This window comes from Canis lupus, chromosome 26, assembly GCF_003254725.2.
Source record: "Canis lupus dingo isolate Sandy chromosome 26, ASM325472v2, whole genome shotgun sequence".
NCBI lineage: Eukaryota > Metazoa > Chordata > Mammalia > Carnivora > Canidae > Canis > Canis lupus.
The window spans coordinates 12,326,280-12,349,101 of record NC_064268.1 but is presented as its reverse complement, the minus strand read 5'-3'; positions in this window follow the sequence as shown (position 1 = coordinate 12,349,101).

Below are 22,822 nucleotides of genomic sequence, written 5' to 3'. Positions count from 1 at the left end.
ATAATGACTCCCTCATGTATTTTTGAGACCTCAATAAGTTAATGTACATAAAACGCTTAGAAACACAAGTGCAAGATGTTAATTATTCACTCAGCAGACACATATACAGGAGCCTCAACGTGCTGAATTAATTTTTTCCAATGTCTACCTTGTGCAAAGCAATGTTCATTCTGTATAAATGATACCATTCCATTCTCTTCGAAGCCCTGACAAGGCAAATGCATTTAACCCCATTTTACAGAAATGGAGGCTCAGCAGGTTAGGCCAGGGCTACACCACTAATGAAGGATGGAACTGGGCGTAATCACTCTTTCTCCAAAGCCCTGGCTCCTGATGGGCTTGCGAGGCTTCAGTTTGCCCTTGGATTCCAAACCCCCAGGTCAATGTTTGACATGAATGAATGAATGAATGAATGAATGAATGAATACAAGAAAGAAAAAGGAAAGGAAAGGAAAGGAAAGGAAAGGAAAGGAAAGGAAAGGAAAGGAAAGGAAAGGAAAGGAAAGGAAGAAAGAAAGGAAGAAGGAAAGAAAGAAAGAAAGAAAGAAAAGAAAGAGAAAGGTAAGGGCCTAGGAGGCTCCTTCACTCCCTCTGCGGCCTGAGCCCCGAGCAGAGGGCCCAGGTAAGGCCAGGTGCCTCATGCATCTCACATCTCACTCCGGCTCCCCGATGCCAGCCGGTCAGTCTCTGTCCTCACTGCTCTCCTACCGGTTTCTCCTCCAAAGTAAGGCCCCATATTTGTCTGTGGCGCTGGAGGAAACTCATTCTTTCTGGTTTAATTCGCCCCGTCTGGCTGTAATTGCTTTGTCCTGTTGTGAGCAAAGACCTCCCATGGCGACACCCCTGAGGATGGGCGGCGGGCAGGAGGGCTGGGAGGAAGTCGGGGCGCACTTCTGAGCCAAGCGGGGATTAGGCAGAGGCCAGTGGGGCAGCGGAAGTCGGGGTTCTGGGCGCAGGGGCTCCAGACCCGCCCTTGGCGGTGACGTTTACGATTGAACTTGGGCAGGAGCCCGCGTCTAGGGGCCGCGCCGGCCTCCCTCGGCCCTACCCCGAGTGTTCGGTCCTGCAGCTCATTAAGCAGTGACACTTAACACATCATCAAACTGCTTTACAGGCGCGGCCCACACAGCTCCTGGACTCTGGAGTCCCCAGGTAGTGGGGGACGGTGACCTCCCAGCGACTGGGCTCCGCGGACACACAGGGCGATCAAAACCAGAGCAGGGCCTGGATTAGGGCGCCAGGACCCCTGACCTTCCACCCCCGGGGCTGATAACGACCAAGGTGCACGGAGAACAGGGGTTGGAGCTGGTGTCACGGGACAAATACGGCATTTGATGTCATGTGAACAAGGCTCAAATCCTGGCCTTGCCACTTCCCAGCAGCTGGTGGACTCCCGTGAGGTTTTTGACTTTGCTGACCCTCTGTTTCCGAAAAGGAGGCTCATAATGCCCCCCTGGGAGGGTCGTTGCTGGAAACACGGTGATAAGGCACATGGGGTGCCTCACAGAGGGCAGGCAATGAGGAGCGCTCATCTGAATTAGCCGCTCTTCTTTCCCTACTGTCTGGGGAGCAAAGGGTTCAATCAGCTCAGGATGACAATTGATAGTTTTCTGTGAGTATTCTGAGAATTGCAATCAGAAAAGCAACAAAGATTTTAAAAAATAATAATAGGGGGCGAGCGAGCAAGCGTCCACTCTGAGCCAGGTGCTTTACGTATACTATCTCACTATGTTCTCACAACATCTTGAGGCAGTTACAATTATCTCCATTTTAGAGAAGCGGAAACTGAGGCTCAGAAGGGATGCTGTCTGTCTCACATCTTGGGGTGGGGGGGGCAGATTTGGGATATAAATCCAGATCCGTTGACTGGGTGCCCTTACTCTTTCTCACATCCGGCAGGCCAGAGCTGGGGAGCAGGGACAGGAGGAAGGAACAGGAGGAGCTGCAGGGGAGATGCCCTGATGCATGGGGGTGGGGTGGGGAGGGGTGCTCCTGGTCCTTGCCTCCTGCCTTGAGCTCACAGAAAGGTCTGTTTGAAGAGTCCCTGACTTCCAGCCATTCTTCCGGAGGCTCAAATATTTCCTAAATCTCCTTGAAATAGTCCTGGCCAAGAAGGGCCTGCTTTCACGGTTGATGTGTAGTAATGAGGCAGGGTTAATACCTCATTAGGTCACGGTGCCATTTTGCATTTCATGGATATTCAGTAACACAAGCAACAACAAACATATGAATTCCTGAGCCTTGCTCTCTGTGGGGGTGGGGTGCACAAGATAAGGGCCCCCTGGACGTGGGCACAAAATGAAAGCCAAAGCCTGGTTCTCAGGATGCATGGAGAAGATGCTTGGGCAGTTGGGGGTCCGTGGCCCCATCCTCTCTCCCACCTCCGAGACCCTTGTTAGTGTGCGAGTTAGCTCTGAGAGTAAGCAACTCCGTTGGCCTGCCTAAAAGGTGAGTGTGATTTGCAGATACTGGGTTAGTGTCCTGGGGCCACCATAACAAATTACCATGGACTGAGCGTCTTAAAAAACAGACCTTTGTTGTCCTGCAGTCATTCTAGAAGTCTGAGATCGAGGTGTCAGTGGGGTTTGTTCCTTCTGAGGGCTGAGGGAGAATCTGTTCATTCCTCTCTCCCCGGCTCCTGGTGGTTTCCTGGCAACCTTTGACATTCCTTGGCTTCAAGAAGTATCACTCTGAGCTCTCCCTACGTGCTCCCATGGCATTCCCCTGTGAGTACATTCGTGTCCAAATTTCTCTTTAAGGAGAAAGGACACCAGTCATGTTGGATCAGGGCCCTCTCTAATGATCTCATCTTGACTCCAGTCCTAGAGTAAAGACCCTATCTCCAACCAAGGTCACATTCTGAGGTACCTGGGGTTAGCACCTAATTCAACATAAGGATTTTAAGGAGACAATTCAACCCATAACAGATCAACATGAGAACCAATGAGACAGGACTCCCATAGGATCTGCGAACTGGAAGAAACATGCCAGACACGGAGAGTTATCTCCTGTATTATCTGTTCTGCTCTTTTTCTTGCTACCAGAATCTAGATTTTGTTCAGAGTGGCAATTTATTCACTCAATGCCTATTTAACAACCACCTACTATGCTGTAGGATCCGTCACTGAAGATGAACTGCTTTTTGTCCTTGTGGGGAGAGACAGACACTAAGCAATCTTTTCATAGATTTATAGAAAGTCAGAAGGTACATAATGGTTTTAGAAAAAATAAAAACTAAATCTGGGTGTCCTGCCTTGGATATTAGGCTCCCAAATTCATGCCCATCTAGAATCTCAGAATGTGAGCTGATTGGAAATGAGATTTTTGCTGGTATAACCAAGTTAAAATGAGGTCATACTAGGTGAAGATTGGACCTAGTCCAATGACCGGTGTCCTTAGAGGAGGGAATTTAGACAGAACCAGAGACACAAGGACAAGCCCATGTGAAGGTGAGGCAGAGATTGTGGTGATGCATCTATAAGCCAAGGAACGCCAAGGATGGCCGGCAACACAGGACACTAAAGGGGAGGCTTCTTACAACTTCCAGAAGGAAACAGCTCTACCAACACCTTAATTCTGGGCTCCTGGCCTCCAGACCTATGAGATAACAAATTTCTGCTGTTTCCAGCCCCTCAATTTGTGGCACTTTGCTACAGCAGCTCCAGGTAATCGATTCATGGGTGAGACAGATGAGGAATGGAGGGGCCTTGTCAATTGGCCTGATTCAGAAGGCAGTGTTTAGGGCAGCCCAGGTGGCTCAGCAGTTTAGCGCCGCCTTCAGCCCAGGGCATGATCCTGGAGACCTGGGATCCAGTCCCACGTTGGTCTCCCTGCGTGGAGCCTGCTTCTCCCTCTGCCTCTCTCTCATGAATAAATAAATAAGATCTTAAAGAGAGAGAGAAGGCAGTGTTTAGACAAAGACTTGAAGGAGGTGAGGTGGCCATGTGGGAACGGAGGGGAAGAACCTTCCAGGTAAGGTGGAGAGCTGGGGTAAAGGGGCTGGAGTGGGAGCTGGCAGGTGAGTGTGGCTGGAGGGAAGGAAGGGAGAGAACAAACAGCAAAGGATGAGGTCAGAAACATCTCGGGAGCCCGGTCGTGTAGGCCTCGCAGGCCACCATAAGGGCTGAGTGACATGGAGTGACAGGCTCTCCTATTTCAGAGAAGCAGACAGGACATGACCAAACCCCATGCCAGATGGATTAAAACTAAAACCACACACAACCAACCAGCTCATCCTTCACTTCCATGGTCTTCCTTGCTGCAAGCAGAGGCTGAAAGACGACCAAGCAAGGACCGATCAGATGGAAGCATGAGTCTGCTGAGGGAGGCAGTCTCAGGGAAAATGTTTGCTCTCCTAATAAGGGGTCCCCACCACCCCTCTTCCCTCTGCTCCTTTTCTTACAGCTTGAGCATGTGTCCAGTGCTTCAGCATCCATCTTGCAACCCAAGGTAACAAGCTTGGGGTAAAAAGTCAACCTGTGCAGCAAAGGGAGATACCCAGAGCCTTACTTACAAGGGCATCACCAGGCAGCTGAACCATCGTAAGCCGCCACCTACTATCTACCTTCTTGTGTTCTCAGGAAAATACGTCTTCGAGCCACACATTATGTTTTCTGCTCCTTGCTGCTAATCACTTTCCCAATGGATCTAGTAAGAAACCAGACCTCAGAGAGCCAGTAACTAGGTCCTTTGGAAACCAAGGCAATTCTTACTTGGGTCAATCTTTACACTCAGGGTGGAACTTTGTGGGAAGACAAAGTTAGAAAAATGAGAGGCAAAGGAGTTAACAGCTGGGAACTCTTAAGTAGATAGAATGAGCTGTTATGACTGATCACTCAGGCCTGGAAGGGGTTAAGAAAAGGGGAAGCTGAGAGCAGGAGCAGAGATCATCCTTTATCCCTTGCTCTGGTAAACATGACTAAGCCCTGTGATAAACAATCAATAATTTAAAAATGTGCCTTGAGATTTGACTCTTACTTTCGGTATCTGCTGAGAAAAAGGAAAGATGCCTATATTTCCATGGTAGGGCCTCAGTGATTGGGTGTCAATAGTTTAGGCTCTCGGATCCTTAGGACGGTCCGATACGAATCAATGGACCCAACACCTCAAGTCAATTCATGGGGACACATGCATAAGAATTTGTGCATGATTTCAGAGGGTTCAGAGACCCTTTGAAACACGTCGTCAATGATAGCCATGAGATTAAACCTCTGGTAGGATGTCCTGAGGTCAAAGAAAGCTAAGTGGTGAAATGTGGTGGTTTGGAGAATAAGAGGGTAAGCGCAGTTTGGGACACGTTGATTGGAAAGTACAAATATTGAAATGTTACCTGTGCAGCATCCAAGTCCAAATTTCTAGCTTAATAGGGAATTTCAGACTTCCAACCCAGAATCAATCCTCCCTCCCTTCCTTCCTTCCTTCCTTCCTTCCTTCCTTCCTTCCTTCCTTCCTTCCTTCCTTCCCTCCTCTTTCTCTTCCCTCCTTTCTTTCTTTCTCTTTTTTTTGGTCTTTTCTTACATGTCTAATGTATGCCAGCCTCTGCTAGATTCTGAACGTATCAGAAAGAGTAAGGACATTTGTATTTTCAGGGAACTCACAGGCTAACGTGGAAGTCAAAGGTGGGAAGGATGGGGGAAAGCCTGTGTTGTAATGTGTTAGCTAATATATTCAAGGAGAGTTGACCAGAGACAAGCCATGTAGTGATGTGAATGTGTTTTAGAAACCGATTTAGTGAGGACTGTGTGTCTTAGAAAAGAATGAAACTGTGCTTAATGCTGCAGAGGAGAAGTAGCCCTTCCCTATTTTTAGTCTATGTGACTTGAGTCAAATTAAGCTCCCCTTAGCATCGAGAGGGACAATGTGACCCAGGGGTAGCCAATCAGAACATCAGGTTCTTCCAAGAAACAAGTGATTGTTTCAGGAATGGTGCGTCAGACCAATCAGAGCAAGTGAGATGGGGTTCTAGCACTCTTGTGTGAGCTTCTGGCAAAACAAACTGCTCTCTGAACGGCAGTGAGAGAATGTGGGGCTGGAGCTCCCGGGGATCTTGGCACCCTGAGGAGCTGTGCTTCCTTCGAACAGAGGAAACCAATGGAAGAAGGCAAAGTGGGTGGATGCAAGATCCCATGCATCGCTTGGAATCAAGCCAAGACAAAAGCCACAGCCAGTCCCCAGCTTTTTTTTTTTTTTTTTAGTGATATGAACATATATATGTGGATATATGCATAGGTCAGTACATACACATAGGTATATGTATATCAACACAATTGTAATTGGATTTTGTCTCTTGATATCAAAACAGTCCTGACACAGTAGCCTCACAAGGTCAGTTTGGAAGGCCATCTACTCAGAAGGGCAAGCCAAGAAAGGGAGGGGAGGAGTTGCTGAGGAAGAACATGTACAGAAGGAAGAACCGAACTAGTCAGAGGATAACCCTTGAAAGAATGCTGGCAGTGATGTGCCAAGAAAATAAGAAGCTCCCTTGAGCAAGGCGGAATTGTGGCCCTTCAGAACAAAATGATGCTAGCTGAAGACAGCATTGCAACATCCTTGTACAGAAGAAGATTAAATTAATCGTTACATATCTTACAATGAACCAACCAAGCTGAGTCAATAAGAATAAATTCCAAATCTTCTACTGAAATTGTTTTGGCACGGAGGAGAGGTGTTCTTTTTCACTGGGGTTACTGCATGGGATGCAAGGTTGGAGCTACTGGCAATCAGCATACCATCACATGGGCAGCCCTGCCCAAGAACGGGGCTGATGCTGAGGTAAAGAGAAACTGGTAACAAATAATGAATTGATAAAATAAAATATACAGATGAAGATCTGATAACAAGCCTTTAGCTCCTGGATCCAGCTATGCCTGAAGCTAGCCCAAACTTAAACTTTTCAATCCTTTAAGTCAATGAATACCTACCCCTCCTTGGCAGATGCTGCAGATAATGCATCCATATCTTCTTGGCAGTCACCTTTACATGCTTGACAATTCTTCACAGGAAAAATAGCAGTGACTTTCCGCCTGAACTTCATTCGCCGGCACTATAACCAGCTTGATGAGTGCCCTTCTCTCTCCCCTCTCTCATTTTTCCACTCCCCAAACATGGTTTCCTAGGATAAGGATAATAAGCCCCACACCATATTTCTTTTTCAGTCTGAGGCCAGGGTGAACTGTGCTTCTGCATCTCACACCCAACAGAGCTCTAACTAATAACACCAGGTTGCAAGAGAGATACCCCAAGCACCTGAAGCAACTGGAACCCTGTTCCACTGACAAAAACCCTGGCATCCTTATCATAAACATAAACTTCTCCGTGGAGCAGGAGGAGCGGGGCAGGCACCTTGGATCCATGAAAACCCGCACTGCCCCCTGATAAAAGGGGCTGGCGTTAGCCTAGAGAGGGGAGGCACCTGGGTCTCTCCAACGAGTGTTGCTTGGACCTGCGGAGAGCAGAAGCCTTGGATCATGTGAAAGATCCCATTTTCTTTTCTCATAAATGTTGCAGGTTCCCTGCCCTGCATATTGCTGTTAATAAATTCCACCCACTCCCCCTTTTAAGGCTCTTTTGTTATAACTCTAGCTCCCAATTCCATTAACTCTCCATGACTCGAACACTTCATTATGACATTTTTTTTTTCGTTTGCAAGCTGAGAGCACGGCTGCTGACACCCTCAGCCAGGCAGGAGGCCGAGATCAAAATGGCCCATTAAGTTCCTGTGGCCAGCGCACAGTTGCGTTGTTGTTGTTGTGTTTTTTTTTTTTTTCTCCCCTCCCAGAATCTATTTTCTGCTGCTTTTAAAATAATGGACTCAAAATGTTTCCCTTCCTGAGCAAACTCCCCAGTAGCGTGCCAAGGACAGAGCCCGAGACGGAGAAGTTAGAGTGGTCTGAAATGGAACCGGCCCTGCACGTCTTTAATTTCCCCCCACCACAGGCGAGGTTGGATCCTCCTCGAAGCGAGGCCACTCTTTTGGGTCATTGGCTGAAATGTGCAATCCAGGCCTTTGTGGGTAAATGCTTTCAAGCTCCCAGTGTTTATCTCAAATGTACGATTACAAGATGTTGGAGAGCCGGAGGCAGGCGTTGGAAGTCTGGGAACTGCAACCGACCCTTCGAGTGTCTTCCAAAGCCCAGGTCGTCCCGTGCTAGGCTTCCAAGATGTCATTTTGTGTTCCTTGTTTCTGATGGTTTACTTGGGGAACACAGGCCAAACCACAGGCAACAAAACAATTTGTAAAATATAGAAGGAGGAGGCAACAGAGGCACGTGACATTTGCACACGCCTCACACGTAAAACAGATGCGCGTGTCTACGGCTAGTGTACTTTGATCTGAGCATCACAGGCCTTGCCTCATTGCATCTTCTCATCAACCCCTGAAGTAAGAATGAACAGAATGCCCACTTCTCAGGAGAAGAAATCAAGTCAGAGCAGAGAACTTACCCAAGACCGCACAGATGTGACGTGTTAGAGCCCGGTAGTGGCTTTGAGCACAGTCTTCTCGAGCTCACGTGCCCATAAACATCCCCCCCTCCTCTACTGTTTCTTACATTTTCACTTGAATGGAAACTGAAACACGTGTGCCCCACGCATGTCATGCGTTGACACAAAGGCCACACATCCGGGATCTCGCTGCCCACACAGGGCAGCCCTGTGTGGGCAGCAGGCGCACTTTGCCTTCAGCCTGGCCGTAATACCCTCACCCTACATGGCATAAAAATAAGTCCTCTTGTTTGGACAATGCCTTGCCATTTACAAAGCACTTTCATATACATTAACTCATCGGCACTGAATTCGCTGACAGGGCCAAGACGAGAAATGGACAAGGAAAGTGTAATACATCACTGACCAAAATAATAATTTGGCCCTGTAGATAGAGATTTCCGTCCAAGGATAAATTACATCTTTTAGCCACATACAGGCAGGATCAATAGTCATATCATCTTCATACTGGAAGAGATCTGTCCTAGACTGCGGGGACTGCCGTAACAAAATACCACAGGTGGGGGGCTTACACAACAGAAATGCGTTTCTCACAGTTCTGGAGGCTGGCAATCAGGATGCCAGCTCAGTTGGGCACTGGTGACAGCCTTCCTCCTGGCTTGCCGATGGCCACCTCTTCACTGTGTCCTCACATGGCAGCGAGAGAGGGAGGGAGAGCTGCTGCAGCCCCTTCCTCTTCTTGGAAGGACACAAATCTCATCATGGAGGCTCCAACCCTCATGACCTCATTTAAACCTAACTAAATTCCAAAGGCCTCACCTCCAGTTACCATCACACTGGGGGTTAGGGCTTCAGCCTGTGAATTTGGGGGAACATAAAATTGTGACTAGTTCAGACCTCTGACTTTCCAACCCAGAAAACTGGAGTCCAGTCAAGAGGCATGACTCTCCTAAGGTCACAAAGTCAAGTATGGGTACAGTTGGCTGGTTGCAGAGGGAATTCTCCGTTTAGCCAGGAGGCTCATGGTACATGACTATAGTCCTTGCCACAGGATGACTGGAGGTCAGGCTATGCCACCACTGGAGGCATTTGGACATCTTTTTATTACTATTATTTCTCTAGTTCTCAGGTTCTTTATAACATAAAAGTCTGGGGGTTTGTATTAGTCAGGGTCCTCCAGGGAAACAGAGAGCCAATTTTATTTATTACAAGAACTAGCTCATGTGTCTGTAAAGATTAAGAAGTCCAGCAATCTGCCATCTGGAAGCCAAAGAACCAAGAAAACTCGTGGTATAATTCAGTCTGAGTCTGAAAGCCCAAGAACCAGGAGAGTCAATGTCCAAGAACAGTAGAAAATGAGTGTCTCAGCTCAAGCAGAGAGAGAGTAAATTTGCCCTTCTTCTGCCTTTCTGTTCCATGAGGGCCCTCCGAAGGTTGGATAGTGCCCACCCGCATGGGGGACAACCATCTGCTTGACTCAGTTCACCAATTCACATGATGATTTCTTCCAGAAACAGCCTCACAGACAGACACATGCAGAAATCATGCTCTATCAGCCATCTGGGCATCTCCTCACCCAGTCAATTTGATACATAAAACTACCCATCACAGATAGCTGAAAGAGTTATCCATGAAAGACTAGTTTCATGGGAAGTAGATAGGCATTTTGTCCAAAAGGGTTCCAAACCTCAAAGATATTTGGAAGATGCTGCCTTGTTCAAAGTGAAGGTTTCCTGGTTGCAGGACTTGTCAGTGCCTTTATTTTTTTAATAATAATAAATTTATTTTTTATTGGTGTTCAATTTGCCAACATACAGAATAACACCCAGTGCTCATCCCGTCAAGTGCCCCCCTCAGTGCCCGTCACCCATTCACCCCCACCCCCCGCCCTCCTCCCCTTCCACCACCGCTAGTTCGTTTCCCAGAGTTAGGAGTCTTTATGTTCTGTCTCCCTTTCTGATATTTCCTACCCATTTCTTCTTCCTTCCCTTCTATTCCCTTTCACTATTATTTATATTCCCCAAATGAATGAGACCATATAATGTTTCAATCAGAGAAGGACAAACATTATATGTCAGTGCCTTTAAAGTGCTGAAGTCACTTTTTGTTTTCTAAGAGGACGGTATGGAATATTTTCCAAATTTATTTGACCATGGAATACACTTTGCATGCTTCTCAGGGAATTACAGTAGAGCAAAATCCCTGTCAAGAAACGTGACTCAGGGGATCCCTGGGTGGCTCAGCGGTTTAGTGCCTGCCTTTGGCCCAGGGCATGATCCTGGAGTCCCAGGATCGAGTCCCACATCGGGCTCCCTGCATGGAGCCTGCTTCTCTCTCTCTCTCTCTCTCTCTGTGTCTCTCATGAATAAATAAATAAAATCTTAAAAAAAAAGAAACATGACTCAGATGAATCACAGAGCCTCTTCCACCTCTAACATTTTATATAATTTTATGATTCTGAGTGTTCTGTCCCTTGACTTTTCCCCTCATTATACAAACATGTATTAGTTTCCCAAAGACTGCCGTAACAAAGTAGCACAAACGGTGTAGCTTATAACCACAGAAACCTATGATGTCACGTCCTGGAGGCTAGAAGTCTAAAATCCAATCATATTGGATTAAGGGTCCACCTACCCCAGTATGCCTTTGTCTTAATCAATGATATCTGCCAGTGGCCTTATTTACAAATGAGGTCACACTCTGAGGTATCGGGGGTTAGCCCTTGGACATTTCTTTCGCAGGGATGCAATTCAGCCCCTAACATATTTAACTCACATTCACCCCATATCTTGACAGAGGTATGAAGAGAGAGTGAAGTAGGTTTCCCAACTCCAAAGAAATGGGGAATAACAAACCATACAATTAATTGGACTGGCCACTGTGTAATCAATTGATTAACACGTAACCAGATTCCTGCTTGCTCTATTTGATTGATCATTAAAGTCAATAGTGGTAATTATGCGTCTAACCATCAAATCACCCCCCCAACCCCACCCCCACAGCCAACAGCTGTGCCGGCCTCTCCAAGATCTCTGGAAAACTGGATCAGACAAGCTAACCTGGTAGATTGAATGGTCAGGGTGAGCTGGTCCAATGGCCAGAGGGATCACTCATTTTGGTGGTGTGCTATGCTGATCACCAAACATCAAGGCAGGCCACGTCTATACACAGTCCAAACTGACGTGTCTTTGTCTAGCTATTGTGGCTTTTTTTTTTTCTTCTGGTCAAATTAGTGGTTGCTTTTGGTGCCTTTGATCAGCGTGCTTCTGATCTCAATATTGCCCAAGCAACTGACCAGTTTGGTTCATTCACACAAACACCCAGTTAAAAATAAGTCAACCACACGATCTGTGTGGTATTGTACAGGCAAAAGAAAATAACAAAACCCTGAATTTTACATGTGGCTTCTTTTTTCTCTCCTTCTCCCCCCCCCCCCCCCCTTTCAACCAGTTGTGTAGACATAACCGCAGGAGAATTGCCATCCTGGAAGGGAAAAAAGAAAAAAAAAAAAAAAAACACCCGCACGCCATTTCTATTGGGGCATTCGTGTGATCTTGAAGTTTTTTCCCACTAAGCAAAAGCCTGACACCATATTGATCCACGACACAGTTCATATAAATAAGCATGTGCTGAGAGCGATGCTGTTATATAAGCCTGGGCCTGGGTGATGGAGGGTGGGAGGTGTGGGGACGGGGGTGCGGCGGGGGGGGGGGGGGGTGTCGGGATTAAATCAGATTGAAATCAGTTTCTTTCTCAGGCTGGGCGCAGCCTCTGAATTCTAGGAGTCCTCAAACCTCAAAAATGGAATCACTCTTCTCTCAAGTCCCAGGGTGGCTGGATTCCAAGCCCCTTACAGCCAAAGACTAAAACGTGGCTTTACTTTGGAGAATTCAAATGTGGCTTTGCTTTCAAAAATCCGGCCCCAGCGTGACGGGGATCTGGTGAATCACTTGGAAAATCCAAAGTTTGAGAGTTCGAAGAGGCCTGTGCATCCTGCCCCAGGCCCCACGGTGAACTGGCTGAACCAGCTGGACGCTCCATCCTGAGGGCATCCGCCTGGCCCTCCAGCTACCTCGCTTTAGGGAAAGAGGCACTGCCCATTTCTGGGAGCCTTCCGAGCCCCTTTATACCCCTTTGCTATCCCCGCTGCAACCTTGAGACGCAGAGACGAGACCACAGCTGTTTATGTACTTAACTTTACTTAGGATTGTGGGTTTTTTTGTTGTGTGTGTGTGTATGTGTGTTTTTCTGGAGGCCCCGTTCCTTGCTTGGCCTTAGGAGGTGTGCTAACCTCTCCAAACATCCCCATATCTGCCCGACCGTGTGCCATATACCCAACTGTGAGAGTCCAGAACACCAGGGAAATTGGAAGGCTGGCCCAAAAACGAGGAGCATGTAGGTTTACTAAAAATAAAATTAAATTAAAAATTCCAACAATGACTTTGAAAAACAGCTGCAAGCTTCCTGATCAAAATGTAGCCTTCTGGGGTTATTTCCAGGCCAGGCTGCCTGCCAAAGGCTGTGATGAATTCTAGGCTCCATATGGTGCGTCCCATATAACAGAGATTTGGCACCAATGAGTTGCAAACTCTAACCTGCAGTTCCAGGGCCTGCCCTCCTGGAGACGTGGGTTTTCAAGGGTTGGATTCCAAGAATGTCTCAGACCAGCGCTGTCTCTGCAGTTCCAAAGGAAGATTTGCATGTGTATCTTAAGTTCTCCTGTGGCCTGGTCCAAAGGCCCGGAGCTTTGAAGTCACAGGTACCTGGGTTCAAATCCTCACTTACTGGCAAAGGGTTCAGATAGGAGATTTAACCTCTCTGAATGTCAGTTTCTGCAGCTGCAGAAGGAAATCTGTCGAGCCTAACCCATAGGGTGGCATAAAGTTAGAGATCATGTCGTTGAAGTGGCTGGTACGATCCCTGGTACCTGTCCTTATACCACTGCCATGTCCCCCAGTGAAGCATGAAGCCAGCTCTCAGTGCCGAGCATCCCGTGCTGGGCTCCAAGGCTTCCAGAAGCCAAAGGCAGCATCCGGGACATGGAGTTTGCATTCGAGAAGCATTCCTTCAGCATTCCTTTGTGTCAAGCCCTGTTCAAGGCCCTGGGGCTGCAAGAATGAGTCAGACACAGTCCCTGTTCTCAAAGAGTCACAGAGGGAGAGAGAGAGAGATCAGTGTAACAAGGAAAGTATGTGTGTGTGTCACTGTGGACTGATGTCTCTCTCTCTCTCTCTCAAATTCTGCTACACCTCTTCTGCCATTAAATCAAAGCCACAGAGTGATTGCTGCAGAGTATGGGCAGGTGGCAGCCACTTAGAATTAAGAACTGAACAGAGTAAGAGTGAAGGAGAAGGTGATACAAGGGGAGTTCTTAAGAAGAGGGAAAGAGAAAGTCAGTTCAGTACTGAGTGATCAGAATGGGGAGAGTCTTTGATCAACCTGCAGCAAAGCTTTGCACCCTGTAGAAGTCAGGGGAGGTAGAAACATCCACATGGGTTTGGGAGAATCTAATCACATCCAGATTCTGGCCCCCATTCGCTGAGCTGGGGACTGCAAGTCACGCAAAGAATGCCAATGCTGGTGGCATGGCTCTAGAGGGGGACCTTTGGCTCCCTACTGCCCAAGTATGGCATCTAAGGAATCTGGAAGTTCCTGTGTGTCCCAGTGGGAAGTGCTGAGAAGGTAGACAACCAGAAAGAGCCTGGGATCAGAAGCAGCAATGACCAGGGCCAAGGACTGCGTGGCGGTGTGGCATCCTGGGAACAGGTGAGGTCAGCCACCGCACAGGGGTGCAGAGTAAAAAACAAGAGAAGCTGGTCCCTCTGTCACTGTGAGGGCATATCCGGTTTCCCCACACTCAGAGGCCACCCTAGAAATGAGGCGGGAGTGCAGAGACATCTGGAGAAAGGAGACACGGCTTTGACTAAGAGTTTTTGAATTCTGAATTAGCCGAATAGTTACTAACGCAATCGTGACCTCTAATTGGCAAATTTAATATTTTTCTGCCATCAATGGAAATAGAGACTTGAGGACAAAATGAAATCCATTCAAGTAAATGAAGAAAGCTGCATTTTATGTATTAAATTCTGGGCACGCCTGAATTGCAGCGTGTGAAACTAAACCCTCCTGCATGTGAGTTCATTACAATGGTGAGGTCACTGCAGGTGACAGGTGCACCATCGGAGTGAATAGAGGGCTTCAGTGGCAGGGGCTTTTAACCCAGACTTGGGGGACTAGCTACAGGAAGGCTTCTGAGAGGAAAAGAAGAATTGACTTCAGTACTGAAGCATCTCTGGAAGTGGGGAGGGTAACGGGCCCCTGGACAGCACGGATGGGACCCAAGGCAGCGAGGACGCTATGGACCACTACAGAAGCAGAAATATGAGTGAGAGAGACCGACTGTACAGTTTGGAATTGATGGAATGCAAAGTGCGCTTTTTTTTTCAACACCAACTGATCACCTCCTATGGGCCAGGCACACACACCAGGAGGATGCTGTGATGGGAGAGCACAGTAAGGGTGGAGGGAGTCTGGGCTTGGAGCTCAGGAGTCCCCATGATAGTGGGAGATGGAATGAGCAAGCTGTACTATCCAAAGTCACCTCAAACTCTGGGGATGCCACAGCAAAGCATGAGCCAACATCCTACATTTCTGTGTGAAATACCTACCTGGGTACTCACAGGATGTGGACAGTGGATGGGATGGCTGATTGGACGGAGGGACGTTCCCATCTCCAGGGCTACCTCTACACATTTCTGGACTCACTCAGACTGTCAAAACCAGGGCATCGGCTCTGTTCTCTATGACATCATTGTCTTTTCTGGATGGGACCCCTTGCCGCTAGGGCCTAGGTGTCCACCAGGTCCTGCCTGCCATGAGGACACATGCAGCCGGCCCCATGCAGGCCTGCACATGGAGAACAACCTGGGAGCTGAACCTCATGTGCTCACCCGCTGGCCACTTTTCTCACCCAGTGAGACCTCTGCCCTTAACTATACTGACATTTATTCTTGGGAGCTGAGCATGCAAGACGGGGCAGCAGAGCCCTCCAGGAAGAAACTCGGCCACTTTGGTGTAGTTTTCAACTTAAGAATTTGAATATGAATGAGAAATAATAGTGAAATTGTCTATTAAAAAAAAAAAGATTACTTTCACAAGCAAGAAAATACCTTTAATTCATCTTTAATCCTCTCTTAATTGCCTTCTCTCCCCTTACCAGTCCAGGCATAGCGGTCAGGGATGAGGTGACATTGGGCAGAAATTCAGACTGAGGTGAGGTGCTATAGCATTTGACAGATCTGGGTGTTCACCGTGATATGTCTCTTTCTAGCTATGTGACTTTGGACAAGTCACCTAACCTCTCTAAAAAATGAAGATTGAAATACCTAATTCATAAGGTATGAATTATGAAGAATAAATGCACAATAGCTTTGCACCAGGCTTAGCACGTAGCTAGTGATATCTATCATTACCAACAGTGGTAGTTCCTTAAAATAGCCACAAATTTTTTTACCTTTCTCCCCTCAAGAGGTGGAGTCTGTGCTCACCCCCTCAAGATTCAAATCTGGGTGGACTTGACTTCTTTGAGCAAAAAAGAATGACGGAAGTCATGCTTTCTGCCTTCCAAGGCTAGGTGGTAACTCCAATTGAGTTTGGTTACATAAGAAAACATAAAGCTTTGGTTGAAAAAAGAGAAGAACCAAAGGACTTTGTCTTGTCCAGATCCTGGGTTTATCCTGGGCAGAGTCAGACGTCACATGTCTCCTAAAATAACCATCTGTGTTAGGGCTGGGTGTTGACATCGCTACCAGGCTGCCCCCTCCGTTCATATCCATACAATTATATTGGGATAAAGAAGACTCTCGGGAGAAGAGGGAGAAAGGCTCTGCAACAATCTCTGTTGGTGGCCTCACCAGCATCCGCTTCCCCATCCGTCTTCCTAATAGAATCTCAATGTTGTCCATGTGTCCATCCCTCCTCCACATAGCCTGGGTTCCTCAAGGGATGTCATCACCATTCCCAGCTCCAGCACTCAACCCAATTAATCTAAGAATAACTTGATTTTACTCTGAGTGATGGCTGCAGGACTGGTCATTTGATCTATTCTGGACAATACGATGCAAGAAGAGGTTTGCTGGGGGGTGGGGGGTGGGGGTTCTTATTAAAGTTCTTTGATCTTCTAGCAGGGCATCCAGAAGCAGCCCACTCTCTTATTTCTCTAAGTAAGATCAGGTGTAGACAACAGACTTGGGGCCACCGTCATACAATGGCTGAGAAAAATGCTGGTTCTTGCAGTAAAGCCCAACTGGAGTGGCTCAGAAAAGTAAAACCAAAGATATTGTGTAGAGTCTGTTCTGAAGTCACTCTGCTCCCGGCTTCCAGGTGGGCCTGTCAGTGCCTTGTGTAAGTCAGTCCCCATCGAATTTTCTTTTTTTTTATAATAAATTTATTTTTTATTGGTGTTCAATTTATGAACATACAGAATAACACCCAGTGCTCATCCCGTCGAATTTTCTATATGCATTTTACAATCGAACTGATACAGACCCGTCTTCTTTTCCTCCTAAGTTGTAAAGGTAGCAGAAGTGTGTTCTCATGGGCTAGGGTGGGCAAGTCCAGGTGGGAGGGAAGTGCAATAAGTTACAAAAGGAGAATGTGTCATAGGGAAGGGGGTGGGGGTGGGGGTGGGGGTCAGGCCAGCTGCCCCAGACTCAACCTGATGCCAAGGTCAGTGGGAGGAAACACTCTGGGGACCTGTGCAGTTGCATCTGGAAACCTCTGATCTAGGGAGCAACCCAAGGAAATCCCTCTCCTGGGTTCTCTCACATGAGAATTCAAAGAGCTATAAGTTTGGTTGCCCCCATCCATCTATGGTGGATGCCTTTAATTAAATATGCTACCGAATGAAGACAAGCCTCTCTCTCTCCCCGAAGAACACAGCCTCCCCATCAGGCTCCACCATGAGACACCAGGATAAAAGCTCCGTGGAGACCAGCAGGCAGAGCTGAGGGTTGGAGGGGGGAGGACCAGGGCAATCACAGCTTATGCTCCCTCTCCCATCCTGCCTTCAAGCTGTGAGAAGTAAGAGAAGAAGAGAAGGCAGCTCTGGGATTCTCAAGAGTATCTGTGCTGAGGATCCCCACATGCTGCCATCACACTGATGGGGGGTTGCTCTGTCAGGAGAGGCTGGGTAGGTAACAGCCTAGATCTCTGTGGCCTAGATCATCACAAAAAGATGTATTTCTCACATTGTGTGTCCACTATGGGTTGCTCAATTGAAGGATCTGAGAGCAAAATCAGGGAAATGGAAGCTATGTAGGGAATTCTCAGGATTAGCCATATTTGCAGATGACACTATTTGCTCAGAATAAATGAAAGTACACTTAGCATCTTCCCAAACCCCAGAAATGTAAGGGCATTTATATTGTAATGTAAACCTTAGAATCTGGCTTTCCTCCAGGTATTGGTTGTTATGGAAATTCATTGTGGACTAGTCCCCCGCCCCATCACCACATCTCATCTTTAATGTGTCCAAGGAGAAGAAAGGGCATCAATGAAGTGGAAGAGATCTGAAACCCCCTAGGTCTGGGGGCAAGCCTTGTTCTCCTGCTCACTAGGGAAGAGTCTCTGACCATGTGGTGGTCTCCTCTTGCAGTCCCCCTTTGCTCACCTGGAAAAAAGGGATGACTCACGACATCGCATTGATTTGTTGCAAGACCAGAATGAGATAATAATTATAGAGTGCTTGCTGCAAAACCTGGCACATGTAAGCTTTCAGCTCATGGTCAACTTTCATGCCAAAGGATTCTATGTTCCTCTTGGACTGGCATTCACTTACCTAATACCTCCATGTTCCTACCTCTTATCTGAGAATAGTCACACAGACCTCTCTGATGGAGCAGGTCTGAGAAAGCTGTAAGAACACTGCCCACAGGACACCTGGGCAGCTCAGTGGTTGAGCGTCTACCTTCTGCTCAGGGAGTGATCCCAGGGTCTTGGGATCGAGTCCCGCATCAGGTTCCTCACAGGGAGCCTGCTTCTCCCTCTGCCTGTGTCTCTGCCTCTCTCTGTGTGTCTCTCATAAATAAATAAATAAAATCTTTTTAAGAAAGAAAGAGAGAAAGAAAAAAGAAAGAAAGAAAGAAAGAAAGAAAGAAAGAAAGAAAGAAAGAAAGAAGAAAGGGAGAAAGAGAGAGAAAAAAGAAAGAAGAAAGAAAGAAAGAGAAAGAAAGAAAGAAAGAAGAAAGAAAGAAAGAAAGAAGAAAGAAAGAAAGAAAGAAAGAAAGAAAGAAAGAAAGAAAGAAAGAAAGAAAGAAAGAAAGAAAGAAAGAAAGAAAAAGAAAGAAACTCAAGGGCTTCTCGAGGGCTAGGAGGATGTGGGTCTCTGTATCCACCGCTACAGGCTGTGAGCATTGGGCGAACAAATGAATGAATGTATGAATGAATGGGCACGTGATGATTTTGCTGGCTAGGAAAGTCCTCAGTTGTTCAACAACAGCATAGCAATTAAGAGATCTTTGGAAGGCCTGCTTCCAACAAGATCAGCATCTTATGACCAGAAAGAAAGCCTGGGAATTATTAGGGAGTATCTTGTTTGTTTGTTTTGCAAATGAAATTCAGAGTGTAAGAAGGGAGTTGCAGCCTGGGGGGGAGGTGAGGGGGGGGTGGGCTCAGAGTTAACCCCTTCAGTGCCATGTCAGCCAGTGCCCACTTTTGAGAAATACATCCCAAGGAGGATGTGCCCCCCAAATAGCGGGAGGACCAGGAGGCTGAAGACCTGACTGTGCCTCTACGTAGCTCTGAGACCTTCAGAAAAAAAAATCCCTTAATTTCTCCATATGTTAGTTTCATAGAAGATCAAGCCATTTACGTTCCAAGCACCTCTCAGTTCTTACCACCCCAGCCCCCAAATCAGTTCAAGCCTCCAGAAGAATGTCTTCTGGCTCAGAGAGAGGGTGAAGGTGGCAGCTGTGTATGGCGTTGGCATCCTAGCAAGAGGATTTCCCCCTATATCTACTAATAATCATAATACTGATGTTAATAGTACCAGCTATTCGTTGAACATATGCTGTGTGCCAGGCACTATTTCAAAAATTCTGCCTGGATTCCGTGTTAATTCTCCCTATAATTCTATGAAGTAGATGCTAATATTCTTCCCATTTTACTGATGAGAAAACTGAGGCACAGAGAAGGTAAGTAAGCTACCCAAGGCTTCATGGCCTATAAGTGGTTGAGCTCGGACTCAAACCTAGGAGCTTGACACAGGACACTCTAGTCTCTACCCCTTGGGTTCCCATGGGCTGTTCCCCCAGGCCGCCCTAGGTCTGTTCAGAAGTGCTGCAAAGTGAGATGCTTTTAGGAAGAGAGAAAAACAGTGGTAAAGGTACTGGGCCAGTCTGAGAAGGCACAGCATCCAAACCCTAGCTATGGCCCTAACCATCCCTGGGACTTCCAAGTCCTGCCACTCTTGGGTCTCGAGTCTTGGGTCTCAGTTTCCCCATCTATGAGTTGAGGGAATCACCCATGGGAATTCCAGGGATGTTCCTATTCTGATAGGTGAATGAGAGGATTTAAAACTGAAACTCAGGGTGCTGGGGTGGCTCAGTCGGTTAAGCGTCTGTCTTTGGCTCAGGTCATGATCCCGGGGTCCTGGGTTGGAGTCCCCACATCGGGCTCCCTGCTCAGTGGGGAGTCTGCTTCTCCTTCTCCCTCTGCTGCTCCCCCTGCTTGTGCTCCCTTGCTCTCTCTTTCTCTCTCTCTCTCTAATAAATAAAAATCTTTAAAGTAAATAAATAAAATAAATAAAATGAAACTCAGAAAAGAGCTTTGGAGAGTATGTAAACTCCAAGAAATTGTATGAAAAATGTGCTGTGCAGGCCCCTCAGTTCATGGGGGTAAGGAATTCATAGTTACAACATTTCTTAAAAGCGACCCTCCAGTAATCTAGAATACATCCATGCCAGCAGTGAAGACACTCAAAGGCTAACAAATCTGAGGGAGGTCACTCCCATGGTCCTGATGTCAGGGTCTTTGATGGTGTCCAACATCCTGTTGTTTAGGGCATGGGGGAGACAAAAAGCCAAATAATTGGCTTCATCCAATTGTCTTCCGATACCCAGGAACTTCCAGAATAGAGAGAAGTAACCTGGCACCCACAGGTTCAAAATCTCTCTCTGCACACAGCCTCTGTCTTTCTTTCCCCAAGGAGGAATGTCTCCCTTGCACTCATTCCCTTCAGAGGGAGCCAGAAACATGTTGTCACCTGCAAGGATTTGCAAGTGGACCCAGCAGAGATATGTCAGTTGGATGAGGTGTGTGATTGTAAAGCCTGCAGAAGCAGCCAAGGCCCAGAATGTCCTCACCCAAGTAAATGCTGTGTGTGTGTGTGTGCGTGCGTGCACGAGTGTGTGTGCATATATGTTTGGGTATGTGTACGTGTGTGTATGGGGGAGGGCACGCAGACATTTGCAAGTGGGGGGAAGCAGTAGGCTGCTCCGGTAAAAACACCAGATAGAAAGGCAGCCAGATGTGGGCGGGAATCTCAGCTCCTCCCCCTTAGCAGCTCTGTCATTTGGACAAGCTCCTAACCTCTCTGAGCCTCAGTTTCCACCCCTGTAGAATTCCAGCAATTTCACAGTGCTGCTGTGAGGACCTCACAATAACTCATGTACTGAAGAATTCACGTATTGCAGCTGCCCTGTAAGTAGCGGGAGCTCAACTCGACATATGGGAGTCCAGACGCCTGGGTGACCTTGGACAATTCTTTTTTTGTTCTTTATCTGAGCCTTGGTTTCTTCATCTGTAAAAGAGAAGTGGAGTGGCAGAGGAGGTTGATTCTTGAAGCTTTCTTTTAATCCTGTTTTTTTTTCTTCCTGCCAAATAAAAACACATGCAACTATTAGAAATAGCATTTTGAGGGGCATCTAGGTGGCTCAGGGGTTGAGTGTCTGCCTTTGGCTCAGGTCGTGATTCTGGGGTCCTGGGATTGAATTCCACATCAGGGTCCCCCCAGGGAGCCTGCTTCTCCCTCTGCCTGTGTCTCTGCCTTTCTCTCTCTCTCTGTGTCTCTCATGAATAAATAAATAAAATCTGTAATGAAAGAAAGAAAGAAAGAAAGAAAGAAGAAAGAAAGAAAGAAAGAAAGAAAGAAAGAAAGAAAGAAAGAAAGAAAGAAAGAAAGAAAGAAAGAAAGAAAGAAAGAAGAAAGAAAGAAAGAAATAGCTTCTGGAGTACAAGGAGAAACAACAACTAGCACCAGTAGACTCGAACCTCTCTTGCCCACTGCCTTCCTGGTAAACCTCACGTTCACATGTGCTGGGCTCCCTTGGGAAACCAGCCCACCACACCCACACTTGCCGGGGTCCCCTCACCTGTGCATGTCTATGTACCACTTGTATTACTTATTTATCTGATATTTTTCCCAATTCAATCACCTATTGTTGGCTCAAATTTTAGTTCCATCCAAAAGGAAGTTTTTATGCCACTGCCATAGAGAAAAGACCAGTACCTATATTCATAAATAGTCACACAGGCCAGACATGCAGTAAACACTGGGTAGAGCTGCCCGGTAGAGGTTCTGAACCTGAGAGCTGTCCTCTCTCTTCCTTAAAAAAAAAAAAAAAAAAAAGAGGATCAGCAAAGAGCGAGAAGGTGCAAAGACACACCAGCACCAGCTGGGGTTTTCTCCTTGCACTGGGCAGGACCAGGGAAGGAGAAGGAAGGAGAGGGAAGGGGAGGAGAATATAATGCAGCATTTCCCGAGCTGTGCCATTCCAGGTAGGCATCTCTGTGCAACATTGTTGATCACTGCAGAGGGTTTAATGGTGTTCCCCCCCAAAAGAGGTGTCCAAGTCCTAACCTCTGTACCTGTGAACGTGTCTCTATGTAAATCTGAAACCAGATTTTGCAGATGTAAGACTCCCAGAATGAGATCACCCTGAATTCCATGACAAGTCTGTATAAGAGAGAGATTTGAGGGGCACTTGGGCAGCTCAGTGGTTGTGCATCTGTCTTTGGCTCAGGCCGTGATCCCGGGGTCCTGGGATCAAGTCCTGCATCGGGCTCCCCGGAGGGAGTCTGCTTCTCCCTCTGCCTCTCTGTGTTTCTCATGAATAAATGAATAAAATCTTTAAAAAAGAGAGAGAGAGAGATTTGATACACACAAGGAAGGCCGTATGAAGACAGACAGACCAGAATGACACAGCCACAAGCCAAGGACATCTGGGGGCACCAAATCTGGAAGAGGCAACTGTCCCCAAGAGCCTTTGGGGGACACCTTGATTTCCGACCTCTGGCCTCCAGAACCGTGCGAGAATCCATCTTTGCTGTTTCTAACCGCCTGGTTTGTGGGGATTGCCCGTGGCGGCCCTGGGAAACTAAT